General features: G+C 37.4%; 17 non-coding genes across 17 annotated transcripts; 14 read left to right on the forward strand and 3 right to left on the reverse strand.

Moving 5' to 3' along the window:
• Nucleotides 1-640: 640 nt before the first annotated feature.
• On the forward strand, nt 641-749 carry trnal-caa (transfer RNA leucine (anticodon CAA)). The gene is made up of 2 exons: nt 641-678; nt 704-749. It is a non-coding gene; the product is annotated as a tRNA-Leu (tRNA).
• Nucleotides 750-2,012: 1,263 nt separating this feature from the next.
• On the forward strand, nt 2,013-2,121 carry trnal-caa (transfer RNA leucine (anticodon CAA)). Its single transcript has 2 exons — nt 2,013-2,050; nt 2,076-2,121. It is a non-coding gene; the product is annotated as a tRNA-Leu (tRNA).
• An 812-nt stretch (nt 2,122-2,933) lies between these two features.
• Nucleotides 2,934-3,006, reverse strand: trnak-cuu (transfer RNA lysine (anticodon CUU)). Its single transcript has one exon. It is a non-coding gene; the product is annotated as a tRNA-Lys (tRNA).
• Nucleotides 3,007-3,911: 905 nt separating this feature from the next.
• trnak-uuu (transfer RNA lysine (anticodon UUU)) lies at nt 3,912-3,984 on the forward strand. The gene has a single exon. It is a non-coding gene; the product is annotated as a tRNA-Lys (tRNA).
• Nucleotides 3,985-4,222: 238 nt separating this feature from the next.
• Nucleotides 4,223-4,295, reverse strand: trnak-cuu (transfer RNA lysine (anticodon CUU)). The gene has a single exon. It is a non-coding gene; the product is annotated as a tRNA-Lys (tRNA).
• Nucleotides 4,296-4,676: 381 nt separating this feature from the next.
• Nucleotides 4,677-4,785, forward strand: trnal-caa (transfer RNA leucine (anticodon CAA)). Its single transcript has 2 exons — nt 4,677-4,714; nt 4,740-4,785. It is a non-coding gene; the product is annotated as a tRNA-Leu (tRNA).
• A 404-nt stretch (nt 4,786-5,189) lies between these two features.
• Nucleotides 5,190-5,262, forward strand: trnak-uuu (transfer RNA lysine (anticodon UUU)). Its single transcript has one exon. It is a non-coding gene; the product is annotated as a tRNA-Lys (tRNA).
• A 684-nt stretch (nt 5,263-5,946) lies between these two features.
• Nucleotides 5,947-6,055, forward strand: trnal-caa (transfer RNA leucine (anticodon CAA)). The gene is made up of 2 exons: nt 5,947-5,984; nt 6,010-6,055. It is a non-coding gene; the product is annotated as a tRNA-Leu (tRNA).
• A 445-nt stretch (nt 6,056-6,500) lies between these two features.
• Nucleotides 6,501-6,573, forward strand: trnak-uuu (transfer RNA lysine (anticodon UUU)). The gene has a single exon. It is a non-coding gene; the product is annotated as a tRNA-Lys (tRNA).
• Nucleotides 6,574-7,266: 693 nt separating this feature from the next.
• Nucleotides 7,267-7,375, forward strand: trnal-caa (transfer RNA leucine (anticodon CAA)). The gene is made up of 2 exons: nt 7,267-7,304; nt 7,330-7,375. It is a non-coding gene; the product is annotated as a tRNA-Leu (tRNA).
• Nucleotides 7,376-8,536: 1,161 nt separating this feature from the next.
• On the forward strand, nt 8,537-8,645 carry trnal-caa (transfer RNA leucine (anticodon CAA)). The gene is made up of 2 exons: nt 8,537-8,574; nt 8,600-8,645. It is a non-coding gene; the product is annotated as a tRNA-Leu (tRNA).
• Nucleotides 8,646-9,162: 517 nt separating this feature from the next.
• Nucleotides 9,163-9,235, forward strand: trnak-uuu (transfer RNA lysine (anticodon UUU)). The gene has a single exon. It is a non-coding gene; the product is annotated as a tRNA-Lys (tRNA).
• Nucleotides 9,236-9,928: 693 nt separating this feature from the next.
• Nucleotides 9,929-10,037, forward strand: trnal-caa (transfer RNA leucine (anticodon CAA)). The gene is made up of 2 exons: nt 9,929-9,966; nt 9,992-10,037. It is a non-coding gene; the product is annotated as a tRNA-Leu (tRNA).
• A 463-nt stretch (nt 10,038-10,500) lies between these two features.
• Nucleotides 10,501-10,573, forward strand: trnak-uuu (transfer RNA lysine (anticodon UUU)). Its single transcript has one exon. It is a non-coding gene; the product is annotated as a tRNA-Lys (tRNA).
• Nucleotides 10,574-10,811: 238 nt separating this feature from the next.
• On the reverse strand, nt 10,812-10,884 carry trnak-cuu (transfer RNA lysine (anticodon CUU)). The gene has a single exon. It is a non-coding gene; the product is annotated as a tRNA-Lys (tRNA).
• Nucleotides 10,885-11,265: 381 nt separating this feature from the next.
• trnal-caa (transfer RNA leucine (anticodon CAA)) lies at nt 11,266-11,374 on the forward strand. The gene is made up of 2 exons: nt 11,266-11,303; nt 11,329-11,374. It is a non-coding gene; the product is annotated as a tRNA-Leu (tRNA).
• A 443-nt stretch (nt 11,375-11,817) lies between these two features.
• Nucleotides 11,818-11,890, forward strand: trnak-uuu (transfer RNA lysine (anticodon UUU)). The gene has a single exon. It is a non-coding gene; the product is annotated as a tRNA-Lys (tRNA).
• The last annotated feature ends 352 nt before the right edge of the window (nt 11,891-12,242 follow it).

The following is a 12,242-nucleotide window of genomic DNA, read 5'->3' on the forward strand; positions in this document are numbered from 1 at the left end:
TTTGTGAGAAGAATTGCAGGTGCTGGCATAAGAATTTGGGACTTTATTTGAGTTTTTTCTTAGTGTTGTCTGAGCTTAAAACTTCCCCCAATCTATGGCAACAATTTCTGTTTTTCAAATAAACGCATTTTGATTCAGGGTAAACTGGTGACACTGCATGAAAACATACTCTGTCAAATGACTAAGCGCCCAACGTGGGGCTCAAACCCATGACCCTTAGATTAAGAGTTTCATGCTCTACTGACTGAGCTAGTCAGGCATTTGACAATCTTGACAAGTTTGACAACGTGAGGTGACACTGTTTTGCCATACAGGGTTTGTTGCCCTGGTCCTTCAGATACAATAAATTACTGTAACTCAGTAACAATAAAAGAGCTTATGAAGTTGAACACCAATCTTCTAAAGATCCAAAGTGTTTTGGGAATGGGTTGAACTTGAATGAAAACAATTGCTTTTGATCGGGCAACTTCATTTCAGACATTTGACCAAACTTACAACTTATCGATTGTATTCATTATCACAGCCAGCAGTCTTACTTGGGATAAGTGGTTCTACAAGGTCAATGAAATAGCAAAGGACAACTTCAGAGGGTAGGTCACAATTCAACCTCTGCAACTTTATTATACCACTCCAATATTCAGTCAAGATGGCCGAGCGGTCAAAGGCGCCAGACTCAAGCATTGCTTCCATTCCAATATGGGGATTCTGGTCTCCAGTAGGAGGCGTGGGTTCAAATCCCACTCTTGACACATTCATTAACCAGTAACAAAGGTTTATGATTAATTTTATCTCAAGAATAAAGATCTCTGGACGCTATCAGGAGCAATTTATTCAAAGATGGGTGGGTGTATCTTTGGTGTGCAGATCTGCAGAAAGACATATGTTGGTCTTTTTCTAATTGTTTTAGAAAAGTGCTTTTCTGTTAACAATGTTGTTATCTAACATAAAAAAACTTAAAAATAACTACTGTGCCACTCATTTGAAGATTTGTGCGCTTATGTGACAAACTTTTTTACAGTGTCATCAACCAATGAATGAATGAATGAAAGAATCTATCATCTATCTATCTATCTATCTATCTATCTATCTATCTATCTATCTATCTATCTATCTATCTATCTATCTATCTATCTATCTATCTATCTATCTATCTATCTATCTATCTATCTATCTATCTATCTATCATCTATCTATATATCTATATATCTGACTATTTTACTCTGTTTCTGTCTGTAATCATTTTGTAGCCTGACTAGCTCAGCCGGTAGAGCATGAGACTTTTAATCTCAGGGTCATGGGTTCAAGTCCCATGATAGGCATTGATTCTACAGGCAACATCTGTCTATTCATGTGTAATCTTTCTACTAGTTCTTTTGTGAGAAGAATTGCAGGTGCTGGCATAAGAATTTGGGACTTTATTTGAGTTTTTTCTTAGTGTTGTCTGAGCTTAAAACTTCCCCCAATCTATGGCAACAATTTCTGTTTTTCAAATAAACGCATTTTGATTCAGGGTAAACTGGTGACACTGCATGAAAACATACTCTGTCAAATGACTAAGCGCCCAACGTGGGGCTCAAACCCATGACCCTTAGATTAAGAGTTTCATGCTCTACTGACTGAGCTAGTCAGAAATTTGACAATCTTGACAAGTTTGACAACGTGAGGTGACACTGTTTTGCCATACAGGGTTTGTTGCCCTGGTCCTTCAGATACAACAAATTACTGTAACTCAGTAACAATAAAAGAGCTTTTGAAGTTGAACACCAATCTTCTAAAGATCCAAAGTGTTTTGGGAATGGGTAGAACTTGAATAAAAACAATTGCTTTTGATTGGGCAACTTCATTTCAGACATTTGACCAAACTTACAACTTATCGATTGTATTCATTATCACAGCCAGCAGTCTTACTTGGGATAAGTGGTTCTACAAGGTCAATGAAATAGCAAAGGACAACTTCAGAGGGTAGGTCACAATTCAACCTCTGCAACTGTATTATACCACACCAATCTTCAGTCAAGATGGCCGAGCGGTCAAAGGCGCCAGACTCAAGCATTGCTTCCATTCCAATATGGGGATTCTGGTCTCCAGTAGGAGATGTGGGTTCAAATCCCACTCTTGACACATTCATTAACTAGAAACAATGGTTTATGATTAATTTTATCTCAAGAATAAAGATCTCTGGACGCTATCAAGAGCAATTTATTCAAAGATGGGTGGGTGTATCTTTGGTGTGCAGATCTGCAGAAAGACATATGTTGGTCTTTTTCTAATTGTTTTAGAAAAGTGCTTTTCTGTTAACAATGTTGTTATCTAAAATAAAAAAACTTAAAAATAACTACTGTGCCACTCATTTGAAGATTTGTGCGCTTATGTGACAAAATTTTTTACAGTGTCATCAGCCAATGAATGAATGAAAGAAAGAATCTATCTATCTATCTATCTATCATATATCTATCTATCTATCTATCTATCTATCTATCTATCTATCTATCTATCTATCTATCATCTATCTATCTATCTATCTATCTATCTATCTATCTATCTATCTATCTATCTATCTATCTATCTATCTATCTATCTATCTGACTATTTTACTCTGTTTCTGTCTGAAATCATTTTGTAGCCTGACTAGCTCAGCCGGTAGAGCATGAGACTTTTAATCTCAGGGTCATGGGTTCAAGTCCCATGATTGGCATAGATTCTAAAGGCAACATCTGTCTATTCATGTGTAATCTTTCTACTAGTTCTTTTGTGAGAAGAATTGCAGGTGCTTGCATAAGAATTTGGGACTTTATTTGAGTTTTTCTTAGTGTTGTCTGAGCTTAAAACTTCCCCCAATCTATGGCAACAATTTCTGATTTTCAAGCAAACGCATTTTGATTCAGAGTAAACTGGTGACACTGCATGAAAACATACTCTGTCAAAGGACTAAGCGCCCAACGTGGGGCTCGAACCCACGACCCTGAGATTAAGAGTCTCATGCTCTACCGACTGAGCTAGTCGGGCATTTGACAATCTTGACAAGTTTGACAACGTGAGGTGACACTGTTTTGCCATACAGGGTTTGTTGCCCTGGTCCTTCAGATACAACAAATTACTGTAACTCAGTAACAATAAAAGAGCTTATGAAGTTGAACACCAATCTTCTAAAGATCCAAAGTGTTTTGGGAATGGGTAGAACTTGAATGAAAACAATTGCTTTTGATTGGGCAACTTCATTTCAGACATTTGACCAAACTTACAACTTATCGATTGTATTCATTATCACAGCCAGCAGTCTTACTTGGGATAAGTGGTTCTACAAGGTCAATGAAATAGCAAAGGACAACTTCAGAGGGTAGGTCACAATTCAACCTCTGCAACTTTATTATACCACTCCAATCTTCAGTCAAGATGGCCGAGCGGTCAAAGGCGCCAGACTCAAGCATTGCTTCCATTCCAATATGGGGATTCTCGTCTCCAGTAGGAGATGTGGGTTCAAATCCCACTCTTGACACATTCATTAACTAGAAACAATGGTTTATGATTAATTTTATCTCAAGAATAAAGATCTCTGGACGCTATCAAGAGCAATTTATTCAAAGATGGGTGGGTGTATCTTTGGTGTACAGATCTGCAGAAAGACATATGTTGGTCTTTTTCTAAATTTTTTAGAAAAGTGCTTTTCTGTTAACAATGTTGTTATCTAAAATAAAAAAACTTAAAAATAACTACTGTGCCACTCATTTGAAGATTTGTGCGCTTATGTGACAAACTTTTTTACAGTGTCATCAGCCATTGAATGAATGAAAGAAAGAATCTATCTATCTATCTATCTATCTATCTATCTATCTATCTATCTATCTATCTATCTATCTATCTATCTATCTATCTGACTATTTTACTCTGTTTCTGTCTGAAATCATTTTGTAGCCTGACTAGCTCAGCCGGTAGAGCATGAGACTTTTAATCTCAGGGTCATGGGTTCAAGTCCCATGTTAGGCATTGATTCTACAGGCAACATCTGTCTATTCATGTGTAATCTTTCTACTAGTTCTTTTGTGAGAAGAATTGCAGGTGCTTGCATAAGAATTTGGGACTTTATTTGAGTTTTTCTTAGTGTTGTCTGAGCTTAAAACTTCCCCCAATCTATGGCAATAATTTCTGATTTTCAAGCAAACGCATTTTGATTCAGGGTAAACTGGTGACACTGCATGAAAACATACTCTGTCAAAGGCCTAAGCGCCCAACGTGGGGCTCGAACCCACGACCATGAGATTAAGAGTCTCATGCTCTACCGACTGAGCTAGTCGGGCATTTGACAATCTTGACAAGTTTGACAACGTGAGGTGACACTGTTTTGCCATACAGGGTTTTTTGCCCTGGTCCTTCAGATACAACAAATTACTGTAACTCAGTAACAATAAAAGAGCTTATGAAGTTGAACACCAATCTTCTAAAGATCCAAAGTGTTTTGGGAATGGGTAGAACTTGAATGAAAACAATTGCTTTTGATTGGGCAACTTCATTTCAGACATTTGACCAAACTTACAACTTATCGATTGTATTCATTATCAAAGCCAGCAGTCTTACTTGGGATAAGTGGTTCTACAAGGTCAATGAAATAGCAAAGGACAACTTCAGAGGGTAGGTCACAATTCAACCTCTGCAACTTTATTATACCACTCCAATCTTCAGTCAAGATGGCCGAGCGGTCAAAGGCGCCAGACTCAAGCATTGCTTCCATTCCAATATGGGGATTCTGGTCTCCAGTAGGAGGCGTGGGTTCAAATCCCACTCTTGACACATTCATTAACTAGTAACAAAGGTTTATGATTAATTTTATCTCAAGAATAAAGATCTCTGGACGCTATCAGGAGCAATTTATTCAAAGATGGGTGGGTGTATCTTTGGTGTGCAGATCTGCAGAAAGACATATGTTGGTCTTTTTCTAATTGTTTTAGAAAAGTGCTTTTCTGTTAACAATGTTGTTATCTAACATAAAAAAAACTTAAAAATAACTACTGTGCCACTCATTTGAAGATTTGTGCGCTTATGTGACAAACTTTTTTACAGTGTCATCAGCCAATGAATGAATGAAAGAAAGAATCTATCTATCTATCTATCTATCTATCTATCTATCTATCTATCTATCTATCTATCTATCTATCTGACTATTTTACTCTGTTTCTGTCTGAAATCATTTTGTAGCCTGACTAGTTCAGCCGGTAGAGCATGAGACTTTTAATCTCAGGGTCATGGGTTCAAGTCCCATGTTAGGCATAGATTCTAAAGGCAACATCTGTCTATTCATGTGTAATCTTTCTACTAGTTCTTTTGTGAGAAGAATTGCACGTGCTTGCATAAGAATTTGGGACTTTATTTGAGTTTTTCTTAGTGTTGTCTGAGCTTAAAACTTCCCCCAATCTATGGCAACAATTTCTGATTTTCAAGCAAACGCATTTTGATTCAGGGTAAACTGGTGACACTGCATGAAAACATACTCTGTCAAAGGACTAAGCGCCCAACGTGGGGCTCGAACCCACGATTAAGAGTCTCATGCTCTACCGACTGAGCTAGTAGGGCATTTGTCAATCTTGACAAGTTTGACAACGTGAGGTGACACTGTTTTGCCATACAGGGTTTGTTGCCCTGGTCCTTCAGATACAATAAATTACTGTAACTCAGTAACAATAAAAGAGCTTATGAAGTTGAACACCAATCTTCTAAAGATCCAAAGTGTTTTGGGAATGGGTTGAACTTGAATGAAAACAATTGCTTTTGATCGGGCAACTTCATTTCAGACATTTGACCAAACTTACAACTTATCGATTGTATTCATTATCACAGCCAGCAGTCTTACTTGGGATAAGTGGTTCTACAAGGTCAATGAAATAGCAAAGGACAACTTCAGAGGGTAGGTCACAATTCAACCTCTGCAACTTTATTATACCACTCCAATCTTCAGTCAAGATGGCCGAGCGGTCAAAGGCGCCAGACTCAAGCATTGCTTCCATTCCAATATGGGGATTCTGGTCTCCAGTAGGAGGCGTGGGTTCAAATCCCACTCTTGACACATTCATTAACTAGTAACAAAGGTTTATGATTAATTTTATCTCAAGAATAAAGATCTCTGGACGCTATCAGGAGCAATTTATTCAAAGATGGGTGGGTGTATCTTTGGTGTGCAGATCTGCAGAAAGACATATGTTGGTCTTTTTCTAATTGTTTTAGAAAAGTGCTTTTCTGTTAACAATGTTGTTATCTAACATAAAAAAACATAAAAATAACTACTGTGCCACTCATTTGAAGATTTGTGCGCTTATGTGACAAACTTTTTTACAGTGTCTTCAACCAATGAATGAATGAATGAAAGAATCTATCATCTATCTATCTATCTATCTATCTATCTATCTATCTATCTATCTATCTATCTATCTATCTATCTATCTATCTATCATCTATCTATATATCTATATATCTGACTATTTTACTCTGTTTCTGTCTGTAATCATTTTGTAGCCTGACTAGCTCAGCCGGTAGAGCATGAGACTTTTAATCTCAGGGTCATGGGTTCAAGTCCCATGTTAGGCATTGATTCTACAGGCAACATCTGTCTATTCATGTGTAATCTTTCTACTAGTTCTTTTGTGAGAAGAATTGCAGGTGCTGGCATAAGCATTTGGGACTTTATTTGAGTTTTTTCTTAGTGTTGTCTGAGCTTAAAACTTCCCCCAATCTATGGCAACAATTTCTGTTTTTCAAATAAACGCATTTTGATTCAGGGTAAACTGGTGACACTGCATGAAAACATACTCTGTCAAATGACTAAGCGCCCAACGTGGGGCTCAAACCCATGACCCTTAGATTAAGAGTTTCATGCTCTACTGACTGAGCTAGTCAGGCATTTGACAATCTTGACAAGTTTGACAACGTGAGGTGACACTGTTTTGCCATACAGGGTTTGTTGCCCTGGTCCTTCAGATACAAGAAATTACTGTAACTCAGTAACAATAAAAGAGCTTTTGAAGTTGAACACCAATCTTCTAAAGATCCAAAGTGTTTTGGGAATGGGTAGAACTTGAATGAAAACAATTGCTTTTGATTGGGCAACTTCATTTCAGACATTTGACCAAACTTACAACTTATCGATTGTATTCATTATCACAGCCAGCAGTCTTACTTGGGATAAGTGGTTCTACAAGGTCAATGAAATAGCAAAGGACAACTTCAGAGGGTAGGTCACAATTCAACCTCTGCAACTTTATTATACCACTCCAATCTTCAGTCAAGATGGCCGAGCGGTCAAAGGCGCCAGACTCAAGCATTGCTTCCATTCCAATATGGGGATTCTGGTCTCCAGTAGGAGATGTGGGTTCAAATCCCACTCTTGACACATTCATTAACTAGAAACAATGGTTTATGATTAATTTTATCTCAAGAATAAAGATCTCTGGACGCTATCAAGAGCAATTTATTCAAAGATGGGTGGGTGTATCTTTGGTGTACAGATCTGCAGAAAGACATATGTTGGTCTTTTTCTAAATTTTTTAGAAAAGTGCTTTTCTGTTAACAATGTTGTTATCTAAAATAAAAAAAACTTAAAAATAACTACTGTGCCACTCATTTGAAGATTTGTGCGCTTATGTGACAAACTTTTTTACAGTGTCATCAGCCAATGAATGAATGAAAGAAAGAATCTATCTATCTATCTATCTATCTATCTATCTATCTATCTATCTATCTATCTATCTGACTATTTTACTCTGTTTCTGTCTGAAATCATTTTGTAGCCTGACTAGCTCAGCCGGTAGAGCATGAGACTTTTAATCTCTGGGTCATGGGTTCAAGTCCCATGTTAGGCATAGATTCTAAAGGCAACATCTGTCTATTCATGTGTAATCTTTCTACTAGTTCTTTTGTGAGAAGAATTGCACGTGCTTGCATACGAATTTGGGACTTTATTTGAGTTTTTCTTAGTGTTGTCTGAGCTTAAAACTTCCCCCAATCTATGGCAACAATTTCTGATTTTCAAGCAAACGCATTTTGATTCAGGGTAAACTGGTGACACTGCATGAAAACATACTCTGTCAAAGGACTAAGCGCCCAACGTGGGGCTCGAACCCACGACCCTTAGATTAAGAGTCTCATGCTCTACCGACTGAGCTAGTAGGGCATTTGACAATCTTGACAAGTTTGACAACGTGAGGTGACACTGTTTTGCCATACAGGGTTTGTTGCCCTGGTCCTTCAGATACAATAAATTACTGTAACTCAGTAACAATAAAAGAGCTTATGAAGTTGAACACCAATCTTCTAAAGATCCAAAGTGTTTTGGGAATGGGTTGAACTTGAATGAAAACAATTGCTTTTGATTGGGCAACTTCATTTCAGACATTTGACCAAACTTACAACTTATCGATTGTATTCATTATCAAAGCCAGCAGTCTTACTTGGGATAAGTGGTTCTACAAGGTCAATGAAATAGCAAAGGACAACTTCAGAGGGTAGGTCACAATTCAACCTCTGCAACTTTATTATACCACTCCAATCTTCAGTCAAGATGGCCGAGCGGTCAAAGGTGCCAGACTCAAGCATTGCTTCCATTCCAAAATGGGGATTCTGGTCTCCAGTAGGAGGCGTGGGTTCAAATCCCACTCTTGACACATTCATTAACTAGTAACAAAGGTTTATGATTAATTTTATCTCAAGAATAAAGATCTCTGGACGCTATCAGGAGCAATTTATTCAAAGATGGGTGGGTGTATCTTTGGTGTGCAGATCTGCAGAAAGACATATGTTGCTCTTTTTCTAATTGTTTTAGAAAAGTGCTTTTCTGTTAACAATGTTGTTATCTAACATAAAAAAAACTTAAAAATAACTACTGTGCCACTCATTTGAAGATGTGTGCGCTTATGTGACAAACTTTTTTACAGTGTCATCAACCAATGAATGAATGAATGAAAGAATCTATCATCTATCTATCTATCTATCTATCTATCTATCTATCTATCTATCTATCTATCTATCTATCTATCTATCTATCTATCTATCTATCTATCTATCTATCTATCTATCTATCTATCTATCTATCTATCTATCTATCTATCTATCTATCTATCATCTATCATCTATCTATATATCTGACTATTTTACTCTGTTTCTGTCTGTAAACATTTTTTAGCCTGACTAGCTCAGCCGGTAGAGCATGAGACTTTTAATCTCAGGGTCATGGGTTCAAGTCCCATGTTAGGCATTGATTCTACAGGCAACATCTGTCTATTCATGTGTAATCTTTCTACTAGTTCTTTTGTGAGAAGAATTGCAGGTGCTGGCATAAGAATTTGGGACTTTATTTGAGTTTTTTCTTAGTGTTGTCTGAGCTTAAAACTTCCCCCAATCTATGGCAACAATTTCTGTTTTTCAAATAAACGCATTTTGATTCAGGGTAAACTGGTGACACTGCATGAAAACATACTCTGTCAAATGACTAAGCCCCCAATGTGGGGCTCAAACCCATGACCCTTAGATTAAGAGTTTCATGCTCTACTGACTGAGCTAGTCAGGCATTTGACAATCTTGACAAGTTTGACAACGTGAGGTGACACTGTTTTGCCATACAGGGTTTGTTGCCCTGGTCCTTCAGATACAACAAATTACTGTAACTCAGTAACAATAAAAGAGCTTTTGAAGTTGAACACCAATCTTCTAAAGATCCAAAGTGTTTTGGGAATGGGTAGAACTTGAATGAAAACAATTGCTTTTGATTGGGCAACTTCATTTCAGACATTTGACCAAACTTACAACTTATCGATTGTATTCATTATCACAGCCAGCAGTCTTACTTGGGATAAGTGGTTATACAAGGTCAATGAAATAGCAAAGGACAACTTCAGAGGGTAGGTCACAATTCAACCTCTGCAACTGTATTATACCACACCAATCTTCAGTCAAGATGGCCGAGCGGTCAAAGGCGCCAGACTCAAGCATTGCTTCCATTCCAATATGGGGATTCTGGTCTCCAGTAGGAGATGTGGGTTCAAATCCCACTCTTGACACATTCATTAACTAGAAACAATGGTTTATGATTAATTTTATCTCAAGAATAAAGATCTCTGGACGCTATCAAGAGCAATTTATTCAAAGATGGGTGGGTGTATCTTTGGTGTACAGATCTGCAGAAAGACATATGTTGGTCTTTTTCTAAATTTTTTAGAAAAGTGCTTTTCTGTTAACAATGTTGTTATCTAAAATAAAAAAACTTAAAAATAACTACTGTGCCACTCATTTGAAGATTTGTGCGCTTATGTGACAAACTTTTTTACAGTGTCATCAGCCAATGAATGAATGAAAGAAAGAATCTATCTATCTATCTATCTATCTATCTATCTATCTATCTATCTATCTATCTATCTATCTATCTATCTATCTATCTATCTATCTATCTATCTATCTATCTATCTATCTATCTATCTATCTATCTGACTATTTTACTCTGTTTCTGTCTGAAATCATTTTGTAGCCTGACTAGCTCAGCCGGTAGAGCATGAGACTTTTAATCTCAGGGTCATGGGTTCAAGTCCCATGTTAGGCATAGATTCTAAAGGCAACATCTGTCTATTCATGTGTAATCTTTCTACTAGTTCTTTTGTGAGAAGAATTGCAGGTGCTTGCATAAGAATTTGGGACTTTATTTGAGTTTTTCTTAGTGTTGTCTGAGCTTAAAACTTCCCCCAATCTATGGCAATAATTTCTGATTTTCAAGCAAACGCATTTTGATTCAGGGTAAACTGGTGACACTGCATGAAAACATACTCTGTCAAAGGCCTAAGCGCCCAACGTGGGGCTCGAACCCACGACCATGAGATTAAGAGTCTCATGCTCTACCGACTGAGATAGTCGGGCATTTGACAATCTTGACAAGTTTGACAACGTGAGGTGACACTGTTTTGCCATACAGGGTTTGTTGCCCTGGTCCTTCAGATACAACAAATTACTGTAACTCAGTAACAATAAAAGAGCTTATGAAGTTGAACACCAATCTTCTAAAGATCCAAAGTGTTTTGGGAATGGGTAGAACTTGAATGAAAACAATTGCTTTTGATTGGGCAACTTCATTTCAGACATTTGACCAAACTTACAACTTATCGATTGTATTCATTATCAAAGCCAGCAGTCTTACTTGGGATAAGTGGTTCTACAAGGTCAATGAAATAGCAAAGGACAACTTCAGAGGGTAGGTCACAATTCAACCTCTGCAACTTTATTATACCACTCCAATCTTCAGTCAAGATGGCCGAGCGGTCAAAGGCGCCAGACTCAAGCATTGCTTCCATTCCAATATGGGGATTCTGGTCTCCAGTAGGAGGCGTGGGTTCAAATCCCACTCTTGACACATTCATTAACTAGTAACAAAGGTTTATGATTAATTTTATCTCAAGAATAAAGATCTCTGGACGCTATCAGGAGCAATTTATTCAAAGATGGGTGGGTGTATCTTTGGTGTGCAGATCTGCAGAAAGACATATGTTGGTCTTTTTCTAATTGTTTTAGAAAAGTGCTTTTCTGTTAACAATGTTGTTATCTAACATAAAAAAACTTAAAAATAACTACTGTGCCACTCATTTGAAGATTTGTGCGCTTATGTGACAAACTTTTTTACAGTGTCATCAGCCAATGAATGAATGAAAGAAAGAATCTATCTATCTATCTATCTATCTATCTATCTATCTATCTATCTATCTATCTATCTATCTATCTATCTATCTATCTATCTATCTATCTATCTATCTATCTATCTGACTATTTTACTCTGTTTCTGTCTGAAATCATTTTGTAGCCTGACTAGCTCAGCCGGTAGAGCATGAGACTTTTAATCTCAGGGTCATGGGTTCAAGTCCCATGTTAGGCATAGATTCTAAAGGCAACATCTGTCTATTCATGTGTAATCTTTCTACTAGTTCTTTTGTGAGAAGAATTGCACGTGCTTGCATAAGAATTTGGGACTTTATTTGAGTTTTTCTTAGTGTTGTCTGAGCTTAAAACTTCCCCCAATCTATGGCAACAATTTCTGATTTTCAAGCAAACGCATTTTGATTCAGGGTAAACTGGTGACACTGCATGAAAACATACTCTGTCAAAGGACTAAGCGCCCAACGTGGGGCTCGAACCCACGACCCTTAGATTAAGAGTCTCATGCTCTACCGACTGAGCTAGTAGGGCATTTGTCAATCTTGACAAGTTTGACAACGTGAGGTGACACT

The sequence above is a fragment of the Nothobranchius furzeri genome, chromosome 7, assembly GCF_043380555.1.
Source record: "Nothobranchius furzeri strain GRZ-AD chromosome 7, NfurGRZ-RIMD1, whole genome shotgun sequence".
Classification (NCBI taxonomy): Eukaryota; Metazoa; Chordata; class Actinopteri; order Cyprinodontiformes; family Nothobranchiidae; genus Nothobranchius; species Nothobranchius furzeri.